Source organism: Ixodes scapularis, unplaced genomic scaffold, assembly GCF_016920785.2.
Source record: "Ixodes scapularis isolate PalLabHiFi unplaced genomic scaffold, ASM1692078v2 ptg000549l_1___fragment_3__unscaffolded, whole genome shotgun sequence".
Classification (NCBI taxonomy): Eukaryota; Metazoa; Arthropoda; class Arachnida; order Ixodida; family Ixodidae; genus Ixodes; species Ixodes scapularis.
Genome location: NW_024609998.1, coordinates 170,789 through 184,658, shown reverse-complemented (window position 1 = coordinate 184,658; position 13,870 = coordinate 170,789). Strand labels below are relative to the sequence as shown.

Genomic DNA, 13,870 nt, shown 5'->3' with positions numbered 1-13,870 from the left:
TGACCGAGCCCCCTGCTGCTCCCCGACATGTGCCTCGGCCTGCTGGTGTTCGGCCAGTAAAGTGAAAGAGGTCCATGGATGGTGGAAACACACCAGTGGAGCAGGTCCTGAGAGCAGCCACTGCTAACCCGAGGTTTTCAGACTGCCATCCAGAGCACACGGACAAGATAGCAGAGTCCGTGGCACAAATTTGTTTGTTCATGCAGCAAATGGTTGTTCACAGGCGCCGGCCTTTCATCCGTCAGATAAGGGACCTAGCACATGATGAGCCAGTAGTTGGCTGCACAGCATGGACCAGAGAGTACACATCCACCAAGCCCAACCCCTGCAGATGAGAAAGAAGTGACCGAGCCCCCTGCTGCTCCCCGACATGTGCCTCGGCCTGCTGGTGTCCGGCCAGTAAAGTGAAAGAGGTTCATGGATGGTGGAAACACACCAGTGGAGCAGGTCCTGAGAGCAGCCACTGCTAACCCGAGGTTTTCAGACTGCCATCCAGAGCACACGGACAAGATAGCAGAGTCCGTGGCACAAATTTGTTAGTTCATGCAGCAAATGGTTGTTCACAGGCGCCGGCCTTTCATCCGTCAGATAAGGGACCTAGCACATGATGAGCTAGTAGTTGGCTGCACAGCATGGACCAAAGAGTACACATCCACCAAGCCCAACCCCTGCAGATGTGAAGGAAGTGACCCAGCCCCCTGCTACGCCCCGACATGTGCCTCGGCCTGCTGGTGTTTAGTCAGTTAAGCGAAAGAGGTCCATGGACAGTGGAAACACACAAGCAGAGGAGGTCTGAGATCCTGAGAGCAGCCACTGCTAACCCAAGGTTTTCAGACTGCCATCCAGAGCACACGGACAAGATAGCAGAGTCCCTGGCACAGAACCGTTCGTTCATGCAGCGAATGGTTGTTCACAGGCGCCGGCCTTTGATCCGTCAAATAAGGGACCTAGCACATGATGAGGTAGTAGTTGGCTGCACAGTGTGGACCAGAAAGTACACATCCAGCAAGCCCAACCCCTGCAGATGTGAAGGAAGTGACTGAGCCCCCTGTTGTGCCGCGACATGTGCCTCGGCCTGCTGGTGTTCGGCCAGTAAAGTGAAAGAGGTCCATGGATGGTGGAAACACACCAGTGGAGCAGGTCCTGAGGGCAGCCGCTGCTAACCCGAGGTTATCAGACTGCCCTTTAGAGCACACGAAGGAGATAACACAGTCCCTGGCACACATTCATTTGTTCATGCAGCGAATGGGCAATCACAGGCACTTGCATTTCATCCGTCAGATAACGGGCCTAGCACACAATAAGGTAGTAGAGGAACGACAGCAGTAGGAGAACAGGGAAAGGGAGGACATGTAGAGGCAAGAGAGGGAGAAGCTGCATGAGGCTGAAATGGAGAGACAGGAAAGGGAAAAGCAGGAGGTGCAGGGAAAGGAGATGGAGGTCAGGCTAAGAGAGCAGTGGGATTCAGCTCATCAAGTAGACTTTACGGTAGAACCAGAGACTTATGACATCACTAATGACTGAGCATAGTGGGTGCCGCTACATTCCGTTCCACCGTAAGTCCGAGCATGGCAGATGCTGTGCACCATCACAGGCAATGACGCGCTGCAATCCCGTCATGTGAATGTGTGCTACGCGCGCCGCCGCACGAAAACGGCAGATCATGTGATATGGTCTCGGCGCCAGATTGGCTGCACCTGCTCATGTAGTCGGCCATGCTCCGAATTGTGGTCGCACGAAGTATAGCTCAACACGTGGCCCTGATGTCACGCAGCTGCGGTGGCGCTGTTGACGGCACTGCGCATACGTAGAACCTTCACTTTACGTGAATCCTGTTTCTGCGCACGCTCAGTGCCCACACCTGGTGTGGGCAAATGCGGGATTGTTTGTAAACAGCGTGTCGGTCTATAGGACATGAGGATCGATGGTTGTGTGCTCTTTTGGAGGGTGGGACATGGTCTTCCTCACCCTATATGCATTTTTTCTATTTGCACATTTATCTGTAATTGCTATCAAACTCATTAAACTGCCTGATCTACATGACTTGCCATCATGGCTACCTTTTCGCTAATTGCTGCTTTCTTCCGAGGCTTCACCTGTTTTCACTGTGCTTCTTGGTTTGGCCCGTTGCTGGAAAGCGTTAGGGGTCACCTTGATCATCACTGTCTCGAGCCAGATGGCTTGCTTGCTTTTCTAAATGCCTGTCTTGGTTGTGGGATCTGCTGGTGCTTGCAAATAAGTTAGGTTATGGTATATGTTTGTTATTAAGGTTTTATGGTCAAAGGCTATGATGCTGGTTCGAGACGAACATGATGTCAAGAGGTTTGGTTTTTGCTGGTGCTGTAAAGGTCTGCCAGTCTCCATGTGGTCGAACTGGAGTGTGTGTTTTTTTTTTTCAAGTGGGAACTGGTACATTGGCAATTTGCATTTCAGCTTAAAACAAATGTGAGAAATTCTTCTTGCCTCCCTTTTATACCTTTAGTTCAATCAAATGGCCCAGTGCCTCACATGAACGTTTTTCCCTCAATGGCATAAAGACGGCCTAAATGCCTCCGCTCTAGGTCCATAAAAAAAATTTAGCACCTTTATTTGTGAACTTTGTTTGAGGAAAGTGGTTTTTCTTTTTATATACTATAAAAGTATATAAAAAAATGTCCGCGAGACATTTTTTTTCGTAACAGGCAATGAAACAGTCAAATGCCTCACTACAATCACTACAAAATTATTTCACATTCTTCACCAAATTCTACAGCTGCTTTGGCTACCACATAACAGCAGTCACATGAAACGGTCATACTTTCTTTATTGTAGGTGTGTGCAGCACACTTTGAAGACAGATTCGTGATCACGTCAACACAGTACACAGACCCCAGAACCGGAGCAGTCCTCCAAGCCCGTCTCGATAGACCGAGACTTTCCAACAATGCTGTGCCGACAATATTTGCCTGCAGCACCTCTTCACTGCCCCAAGAACCACCACTGGCAGAGCCACCTGAAAAGAGACCAAGAGAACCCAATGAGGAAAATGATATCTCATTTGACCAACTCATAGACCAAATCCAAGACATCAATGCTACTCCCTTCTGGAACTGCATTCAAAACGACCAAGGTGTTACATTCCTGAACATCAACCAAGACCCCAACAACGCCCCACAGCTGAAGTACTCCGTTACTGTGAAGCCTGACTTAACGGTATCAGTATACTGTTACAGCACAAAGACAACCAAGCTTTCAGGCGACTTTTGGATACCAACCACCATCACCAGTCTGAAAACGCTGGTTGACCTGCTCGACAACATCAGAGCATTCGACAAGTCGGCCACATCATCTGGCACCAGCAAGAAGAAGGACGCCATTCTTGGACTCATCCTGTCGTTACTTGATGACCTCAGGAATGACAATGAAGTTCAGGACATCGCAGACGCGCTGGCATTTTTGTGCCAACAGGTAGATCTGCTCCTGAGAAAAAAGCCCAAGTATGCACCAGACTTTCTCATTTTTGCAAGCCTCATATACACCATTTCGCCACATGCGTACAAGTTTATGAGGGGCACCTCCCGTATCATGCTGCCACATCCCTCTACGATCAGGAGACTGTGTTCCAACCAACAGCTGAACCCCTCAACAGAGCAAGACGATGAACAGCTTCTGTCTTACATAAAAAAGCAAAGTGAACACCTTGAGGATCACGAAAAAGTTGCCACCCTCATGTTGGATGAAGTACATTTAAAACCTTACATCGATTATAAGGGAGGAAATGTCCAAGGCAGCTCTGCCAACTCATGCAAAGCAGCACGAACAGCACATGTGTTCATGATACAGAGCCTGTTGTCATCCAACAAAGATGTCGTACATGTCCTCCCTGTGTGCCAGATAGATGCCCAACAGCTGCACTGCTTCGTGAAGAAAATTATTCTAAGGCTAGAGGCACTAGGATTCAAGATCATCGCCGTCGTAACCGACAATAATGCCATCAACCGCAAGGTGATGTCACAATTCGCCACCCACGCCAAATTCGATATGGTCTACAGCCACCCAGCAGACACAGACAGGCCCCTCTTTTTCATTGTGGACCCTGTACACTTGTTGAAATGCATTCGCAACAACTGCCTGAGCCAAGGAACTCCTGGAAAGTGCTTCGCATTCCCAAGCTTCGAAAGCATCGAAACGGCGACTCCTGCCACATCACAACAACAAGCTTCATTTGATGCCTTGAGGGAGTTACAGCTTCACGAGACTGACCAACTGGCTAAGTTTGGCTACGGACTCAGTGCCAAGGCCATCAAGTCTGGAGCGCCAAAATGTGAGGTTGGTCTTGTAAATCTTCAATGACCACGTCGTGCAAGCTTTAAGGACACTTGGCCACGACCTCGGCATCCAGCACGTCCTGGAAACGGCTGACTTCATCGAGCTGATTGTGAGGTGGTGGAAAGTGGCGAATGTGAAGACCCCCTTGAAAGGGCAGAGGCTGCGAGATCCAATGCAGGAGCCTGTCAGCTCTGTGGCAGATCCGAAGCTCAAGTTCCTCAGTGACATGGTCCAGTGGCTCGACACCTGGGAAGCAATGGACACAGACAGTGGGAGACTGACCAATGAGACACATAAAGCGCTCAGACTGACTTGCTCCACCCTGGTAAAGGTGTCCATCTACTGCCTCAGGGAGCTTGGTTTCAGCTATGTTCTGCTCGGCAAATTTCAAACAGACTCTCTGGAAGCCAGATTTGGAAAGTACAGGAGGCTTGCTGGGACACAATACCACATTTCCATCCGCCAGTTGTACGAGTCGGAGACCAAGATCAGGCTGCAAAAGATGCTACCACTGGTGCCCGCCACAGAGTTACTTGGCAGGGCACAAGAACAAGCAACACACGAAGAGGTGACACAGGAGGAACGCAACCAGTTCAGCATCACAGTAGATGCTACTGACATCGCTGCCAAACATGATCAGATGCCTGCGATTACCTATATTGCAGGCTACTGTGCCCATGCAGTCCTAAAAAAACTTGGTTGCGATGCTTGCGAAGAAAACCTCACCCTGGAAGAAAGAAGCATTGAGCTCGACGATGCAAGCCTCATCAAAGGAATCTCCCGGGGAGGGCTGAAATTTCCCCAAGCCGTAGTCGTGAATGCCGTGCTCCATACACAGCTAGTGCTGGAAAAGCTCACAGACAAGGAGAATGCAGCACAGTTCTTTGCAGTTCGAAACCAGAAGGGACTGCTTATGTCTGTCACTAGGGAGATGCTGACCAAGTATGATGACCTGGATGTGTGTGACTTTGGACATGACCCCAAGGTTGTGATGACGCACATCTTGAGTGTGTCAGCTAACACTTTCCTTGCTAACTACTGCCGGAACCAAAATGAGGCTATCCAAGACGCTGCAGCCTCTAAAAAAAATGTGCGGAAGTTGCAAGTCCTAAGCCAGAGCAAGTAGTGGCACAAACACAAACTGTCAAGAAATCTCCAATGACTGGCATTATGTATTTGTCTATTTACTTCTCGAAATATTTGTGAAAATGGACAGTACTTGACCTATTAACATGCATTATATAAGTTTATTACTTCCTTCTTGGTTTGACCAGCTACTACATATTGTTATATTGTGATTTCCAAATAACAAAACCATGAAATATCAAGCAGGGAAGAACAATCTCTTCAGAGCAGTAAAGGTGCAGTGATACATAGTTTCTGACAAAGGTTGGTGAACCATTTTCTAAAAGATGAATAATGCAAACTATAGAGTAAAAAACACTTTTTGTTCTTTCTACTTGCATGTTCTGAAAAAGGTGTACCAATATCAAGTAAAAATTGTAGAGGAGTGAGCGAAGATCTAATAAGCTGCTAAATAGACATTGTATTCAATCATCGCTACAGTGGTATACGAGAAAGAGAGCTGACTTCTCTGTGGAACATACGGCTGGTTATACATTTGTGTTACATTGCATTACAACCACTTGCAACCGCTATACGCCGTTTACTTCCCGGTTGATGGTGCGGTGGAAGCTGCATACCCATTGGACCAGTCAACTGTCGACCTTGCAGCTCATGGACACACCTCCCCTCTCCCTTCACGTACTCACGAGCGGAGAACGAGGTCAAGTGATAAAAGCCAGGCCATGAATTGGTCCGGCGTGAGCGCAGCATACACTGCACTGTCAGCTTTAGGATAAACGGAGCACAGCAAAGCATTGCTGTGACACCAGCCAATATTTCTGAGCTAGCTTCGTGTTTAATAACAGTCAGGGTTTCGTTTTCGCCACAGTGGGCGGTGGTGGGTCTGCCGCCCACTAGCCCAAATGTGATGTAGCAGCAAACTCTATATTCTGCCGTGGATAAACAAAAAGATGCAGTCTTTGAAGCGTATAGTGCTTTGGAGCATCCACATCGAGCGAATCTCGCAGCACCATGCTTATCAAGCTGATGCCTGCATTTGGCATCATTGCTACGAGGGCACAGTGTGACCAAGAAAGCGCGAAAATACTGCGCATTGTTTTTAAGTGCGCTTTAGAGCCCCTTCCTCTCAGTCCCCCTCCCTTTCGATGTCCACCTCTCAAATATTTTTGGGGAAAACCCTGATGACAGCTATAAATACAAAGCTGAAGATTACGGAATCTCCGTGATGTGATTGCTGCGCCAATTGCGGCAAACTGCACCATGGGGCTAACCCTGCTACATCTTGCTACATTTTGCAAAAATATGGGTAATCTGTAACAAGCCTGCACCGAAGGACTTTCAAAACCGAAACTATATTGAGTACCATAATGGGCACACATAGCTAGGTGGCGCAAGCGGCCGCCTGACACAAAGTACCCTTCATCAATCGTTCATCCGATCTTGCATGGTTTTTACCACAGTCTTGCGTTGTGCGCTCTCATCGTCTCGCATCTTTTTTTTAAAACTTTTTCGACGATAGAGGCGGGCATCTGCGGACGCCCCGACGCTCGGGTGCTGGGTACCATCCATGCCATCATGCTGTGAAACGAAATCACGTTTTTGCGTGGCGGGAGTTACATTGTGAGCTGAAGCACTTGCTCCTGAAAGCAACGGCTGTGGGAAAACTATATTTGGTCCCTGCTTGCCAGTCGCCATGGTCGCGCGACGTTGGGTGTTGCCGTCCCGACGTCGCTACACATATGGCGCTTTCTAAACTGAAACGTAAGGACCGCCCTAATATTCATCAACATTCCTGTTCTTGTTCAATATGCTGCTCGAAAAATCCCTCAAGCTCAAAGACTGCTGTGTCGAAGCACTGATTACCAAGGTTTCTCTTGGTAGGCTTTCTTTCAAGGGGGACTCGGGTACGTAAAAAATCTGCCGCGAAAGGGACTTGGTGAAGAGAAGTGAGCTAAAGCAAAGAAGGCAATGTCTGCACTCTGAACCCGGACAACACGCTTGTTTCTCTTAAGATCAGTCGTTACACCAAGCGCTTCAAGAACTTCTTGACCCTCGCTCGTGATGTCTTGCATCGATGCACTCGTATTCTTTTTTTGCTGTGTTTAGCTTGTACCTCGCTAGCCAATCTAACAAGCATGTGCGAATGGACTTTTTTTTTTTTTTTTTGTATGCTGGACAGTTACATTTTGTTTACAATTTTGGGAACCAGTTGGCGACGGAGTGGACTGGCATGGTTTCGATCGAACAGCAATCTCCTCTCGCCCGACAATTTTGCACTGCACTGCAGTGGTCACGTGTATCAACAGTTAGAGACTGCTTCCATTTATTACATAACTAGACAACCTAATGGTGTGATATTTACTACTAAGTTGGTCATTTTCAAATAAATTTTAATATGTGCAGTTTGGTTTTTATTTACCTATAGCGGGTATATATATATATGTATAATTTAACTGAAGCATTGCAAAATGTGTCATGTCATTGGCCTTTCAGTTATATGTTGAAAGACTCCCAGGTGGTTTACCTTGACTATAAATTGTTTATTGCGGCGAGCAAAGTGTTCTTTGTTTGTCCAGCACTTAAAACAAATATTTTTTTCTAAGAATGTATGCACTAAAAGCCAGTTTTGCTGCTCTGAACCACTGTTTTAGCTGCTCCAAAACACTGTTTTGGCTGCTCCAAAGTCCACTTTAGCTGCTCCAAAACACTGTTTTGGCTGCTCTGAAAGGTGCTCCAAAACAGCTTAGGCCAATCACATCATTGGAATCTGCTGGTCAGTCCTTCTAGTTCACAGTCCCATAAAACCTCAGCAACCATCAGACAAGTTTATGGCCGGTAAGCTTATGTCCAGGGCCGGCTTTCTTGAATGAACCTCACAGCTGAGACTGGGTGAAAGAAAGCCCAACAAGCCTGGGGTGCAGAAGCGCCTGAGTGTCAACTTTGCGTTCTACTTTGCTCGTGTGGTAGCCTTCGCTGTGCTTTCTTTCACTTAAGGCGCGTTCACACTCTTGCAACCGAGTACGACCGAGAAAGACTTCTTGGGACCGGATGCACTGAGCGGAGCTGGTCCTAAGAGATCGCAAGAGGCTTAAAAACCGGTTTGGTCTCTCTCGGTCGCAAGAGTGTGAACGGGCCTTTAGGCTCAGCTGAGACACAGTCTAAACCCCGAAAGCTCCAAGAAGATTGAAGTCACACTAGTGCACTACAAAGCCTACTTCTTTCCAAGGCACATTTTAGCCGATACAGGCAACTTCGGTGAAATGAGAGAAGAACTCATCAAAGACTGCTTGTGTATCGGCCTGGAAAACTGAATGGTTTAAAAAAAACCTACTACAACTGCACTTGTCACTGGTCAATGGAAGCACTTACGAATGCCTGTCAGCAGGAGACAGTCCGACAACAGCAGAAAGAGCTAGAGCTGCGGCAAAGTACAGAATCTGTAGATGAGGTCCATATCAGAAGAAAAAGTACTGCACTATAAAAGGCTGCGGTCGCTTGAGATATGACCTTGTCAAACATCACCAACATGACGCCAAAGATTCATAATGATTCAATACCTCGTGCTAACATGAAGTACACCATTTTGTTCTTAGCCCGAGACTGAGGCAGGAAAAGAGGAAAGTTTCAAAGTAAAAGAAAAATGAAAAACACGTCTCTATAGAGACGTGTCCTCGACTGTTCATTTTTCTTCTACTTTGAAACTTTCCTCTTTTCCTGCCTCAGTCTCGGGCTAAGAACAAAATGGTTAACATCCACCAGCTCGCCTGCGCAATCACTACATTATGAAGTACACCCTCGGTCGAGTTGTCTAGCAAAAGATGTGGTGTGCCAAGGTTGTTAAAAAAGAAAACAATTTATAGCAGTTCATTGGTTGAAGTCTTCTCTCAGGAATGCGACTAAAGAAGAGGAAGGACTGTGCTCAAAAGGACATAAAATGACTGCCTCAAATCTAGCCACAAGAACCAATGGTAAGCAAGAGCCAGGATTCCTTGGCATGGCCTCGAACTCCCAAGCTTCAAAGTTGCAGCCAATAATACTTGTTCAGAACTGACTCCGGTACCATTCAAGATAGACATTGGCGCAGTTGAGACAGGGATTCCCGAAGACCATTTTAAGACTCTAGAAGCCGGTGTTAGGAACCCAACAGAAGGTCACTTCAGGTTCTGGGAGGCACAAAACTGAATTTTTCAATCAAAAACTGCAGCGAGTTAGAGAAAGTTTACATCATCCGAGACCCCAACATACCGGCAGCTGCTTGGCAAGCCAGCTATAGAAAAGCTCGAAGTTCTCCCTCAGCAAGCAACTGTTCACATTTCCAACCATAGGGCAGTGCCATGGTTTGATCTGCAGGCAAACAAATCATTTACAATCGATAGATCTGAGAGCCTTCCAAAATTGCCACCGATACCTTCCAAATTCACCCCAGTGCCGTACAAAGCCCTCCTAGCATATAAAAAAAAACCTCTAAAAGTTAACATGCCTCTGTACAGTTTTTAGGCTTTCCTATAAAGGCCGGTTCTCACATGCAGCGAAGCGCTGATGTAGCGCTGCTCACGTGCCGTCAGGTACTTATCGTCTGGCCTGAGCAACAGTTTTGACGGTGCGATACAAAGCTGGTGAACGCTCCCGTCGGCACGTGCTTAGCGCGAGGTCAGCGCTATGCTTGTAGCGCTCCGCTGCATGTGTGAACAGGCCTTAAGGCTGATAAAAAAAACTTAAAGATTGTCTAAAAATGTCAGAAGTGGAGTAGAAGCATGATGGGATAATTTTACACTTCCCCTGAGTAAAGTACAACTAGCACCCTCTAGGCACTGGTTTGCAGAGCGTGACACTGTTACCGCAAACAGGGGGTCTCTGGTTTTTGCTGTTTTTCTTTTAGACTCAAAAGGCTGTCATTAAAACTACCAATGTCGTGGGAAGTGCTCATTTGGTCACAACGTTAAGGGGTAAATTTTGATGCCCAAAAATACCATTTTGAAGAAAAAGTGCCATACACATAAAAATCTGCCTGCTGCAAGGTTTAAACCCAGGACCTTTTCATAACTTTGCTAATGGAAATACCATGCTAGTAGTGGAGAGGTCATGGGTTTAAACCCTGAAGCAGGAGGATTCTTCCAGATGTGCATCAGTGCCTTGAGAATACGAGTTGCACTCCAATGAGGGTGAACTGCAAAATTATCCTGTTAAGCTGCCGCTATACGCAAAGGTATAAGGTGGCATACATAGAGTGCAGGCAGTAAACTGAGCCAGAAAAATTGGAACCTGCAAGTACATACCTCAAACTTCGGTCAATACTCTTGGTGGTGCATGCTACCTTGTCAAATTTCAAAGTGAAGCTCCATTTCTGTAAGAAATTAGAATATTTCTGTAAATTTTATGGTCGGTTTGCTTGCTGCATACTCGACCCGGACGAATAACACAGAGCGAATGGCTCCAACAAAAAAATACATTTAATTGGGCATGAATGAGATGGTCAATACACTAACATCGTTACCGGGGCGCTTAAGTCTGGTCAGCGACTGCCTGTGCACTACCTCTGATCCGCCTTATCAAGGCGGTGCGCGCGATGTGCGCGTGGCCGGCTTGACTCCACCGCCCTGCGGGAAAGTCTGCCACCTGTGACCCGTAGTCGGGCAACTGGACTGGACTGGGAAGCCGCCAGGGTGCCCACAATTTCTACGACGGACGCTGATGCAGACGAACAGCGAGAGCCGTGCTTGCTACTGCTAACATGAGATGGCACAACTGTTGAAGATTTGGCGACAAGCTGTGATGCAAAAAAACAAAATTGGGGGGTTTACGTGCCACACCAACAAAAGACACCTGCAGCACAAGTCTGAATTACACGGTGCCCTTTTCACAATACGCATCAGTAATATGGTGGGAACCTTGGCCGGCATTCTAAACCGTCAACTGGGGATCCATAGGCCAGCGCTTCGAATCTGAGCCACTGGGGCCATTAGCCGTGATGGCCACATTCAGTAAAATTCATTTGATTCGTCTTTCTGCCTGTGTTGTATATGAAGTGTGCACAGTGAGATTTAACACAAATAAAGAGAAGTATAGGCGATTGCTGAAATAAAGCAGACGCCACGCAGACGAAATCGGTGGGAACAAGAGCACTCTCCAAGATGAATTGCGCCGCGCCATCTCTCGTCAATAAAGCAAATGTGGCTCTCGCTGTGGCTTGTTTCTCCGCATCAGCATTCGTCATCTTAATTTAGACAAATGTTGTTCTAATTTCTCACAGAAACGAAGCTCCGCTTTGAAATCTGACAAGTTAGCGTGCACTGTGAAAATACACCATTAACAAAACTTTCAGCTGCGCACGTGCAGCTATCAATTTTTCTGACACAATTTACAGTCAACAACTCTATTCATGCCACCCTATATATCAATGTTGAATGGCTAGTTGGTATTGGTCTTGGGTTGCCACAGGCATGGTAGCGCTTTTTAGACGTGGACAAAAGAGCTCGTGCCTGTCTTGTCTTTCCTTCTTTTGTCCTCATCTAAAAAGTGCTACCATGCCTTTGGCCACCCAAGACCCTATATATATCAGGATTTATAAAATCAAATTTTTCGCAGAAAGTTTTGAACTCAACACCTCTATTGATCCCCTTGACATCCGATATATACAGAAAACACACTTTGTTTCATGCCATGCACACCCACCTTGCTAACCGTCTGCCAAGTATCAACAATGTGGCTTTTGAAGTTCCCAAATATCACAAACTGCTTCATGCACCGATTCCTGCAGAGGTGTTTCAAGTTCACTGTTCCAATGTTGTCCCAAGTATCCACACCCGGTGGCACCTGGTTTTCGAGATTCGCCCACTGAAAAAGTAAGGAAGTGGTAAATAAATATCTTAACAACAAGAAACTATTGTGACATAACAAATTATGAGTGCACATGAAGCTGGCAAATACAAAACAGCTATAGAAGTATATTAATCGCTACTTTGATGTTTTGTGCATTTATTGGCAACCTCAGATATACTGCAGACGACATATTTTTCGCGGGCTCAATATTTCGCGATTTAGGTTAAAGCTGAAGTTTTGGAATAGTTTGCGGGCTCTAATTTTCGCAATGCGGTAGGATCTCAATATAGTTTCCAATATGTTTACATTTTACTGGAATTGTTCATGGGACCTATTTTTCATTAGTCGCAGATGATTCGCGAAAATTAAGTCGTTTACAGTATTTTTTTTTTCAGTATTTCTGTTGGAGTTTTTAATACAGAATGAAGCTACAATGGGGCATGTGAGGCTTAAATAAAAAATACTGTCCAATGGTAAAGAGTAAAATGCCAAGCACTTACTTGCACACCTCCGCATTAGTCCTCAAACTTTCCCGCAGAGGGTTACACCAGACATTCTGTCGGAGTGGTGCACGAAAGCACCCGACCTCAAAAGCCCAGCCCTAAAAGCCTTTTCCTTTTAGCACCACCTTCAAATCCCAATTCTCAGAAGACATTGACATGAATATCCGTGTTGGCGGCCCATTTCTTCTATATGCTACGGCACTTTTCTTCCTTATTGTTGCCCATATAGAGTGAAAAGGTGCAGCAGTATTTGTTTTCATTGCCAGGTCATTGATGCCTTGAACATAATGATTGATTATGGTTTTAAGCCTTGTGCCAGGTTTACTTATTTACAAAACATGGTAGCATTATTTGCATGCCTCCGGCTGCTCAAACACCAACTCATGTTTAGAAACAAACCGGAGTGGCCCTAGCGGAAGCCACCGGCGCCGTGCATGCGCAATGGAGTGTGGGCAAGAAGCTCTCCGTCGCCCATAAACAAACCATTGAAATGCGATGTTGTAGGCGTCGGTGTGAGTCCCCCTGCCCTTTCTCGCGTTCAAATTGTTGATTCTACGTCTTCCTGGCAATGTCTGACTATCTTGAGCAGCCTCAGCGAAATTATCGAGGCTAGTTACACCACAAAACTTTGCGTGAATAATATGACATGCGGCGATTCATTACGCGTGGACGCCGCAGAATGTACGCTAAAGCCTGATTCGCATGATGAGATTTCGCTTGCAATTTTCAGTCGCGACGCCGCTCGGTCTGCAAAAGCGTGAACCGTAGCTGAGATGGTCGACGTCGATACTGAAAATAGCAAGCAGAATTGGACCAAGTGAATCAGGCATAACAAGTCGGTGGTGGCCACTGGTAACAATGATCAACATCTCCTTGCATCTACTGTTTACATAGAGCCTGCTTACCAATCTTCAAACCTAAGTCTTTTTTTGAGGCCTGCACCTACTTCTTATCGCAAGTATCGGCCCAACGTTTGGTCAATGAGCCGGTGTCGTCTAAAACAGCAGACGACAAGCAGAAACGTTTGTAAGAGTAGACGACAGTCTGAACGATCAGGCGGCCGTTTCAACGTGAAGACGCACTGATTGTTGTCGGAAGGTGGTCTTGTACAACCTCACGGTTTTCCGGCGTTCATGTTGGAACAAAGCAAATGA

General features: G+C 46.6%; 1 pseudogene; it reads left to right on the top strand.

Annotated features, from left to right (window-relative positions):
* The first annotated feature begins 1,389 nt into the window (after nt 1–1,389).
* Nucleotides 1,390–5,434, top strand: LOC115331525 (annotated as a pseudogene).
* The last annotated feature ends 8,436 nt before the right edge of the window (nt 5,435–13,870 follow it).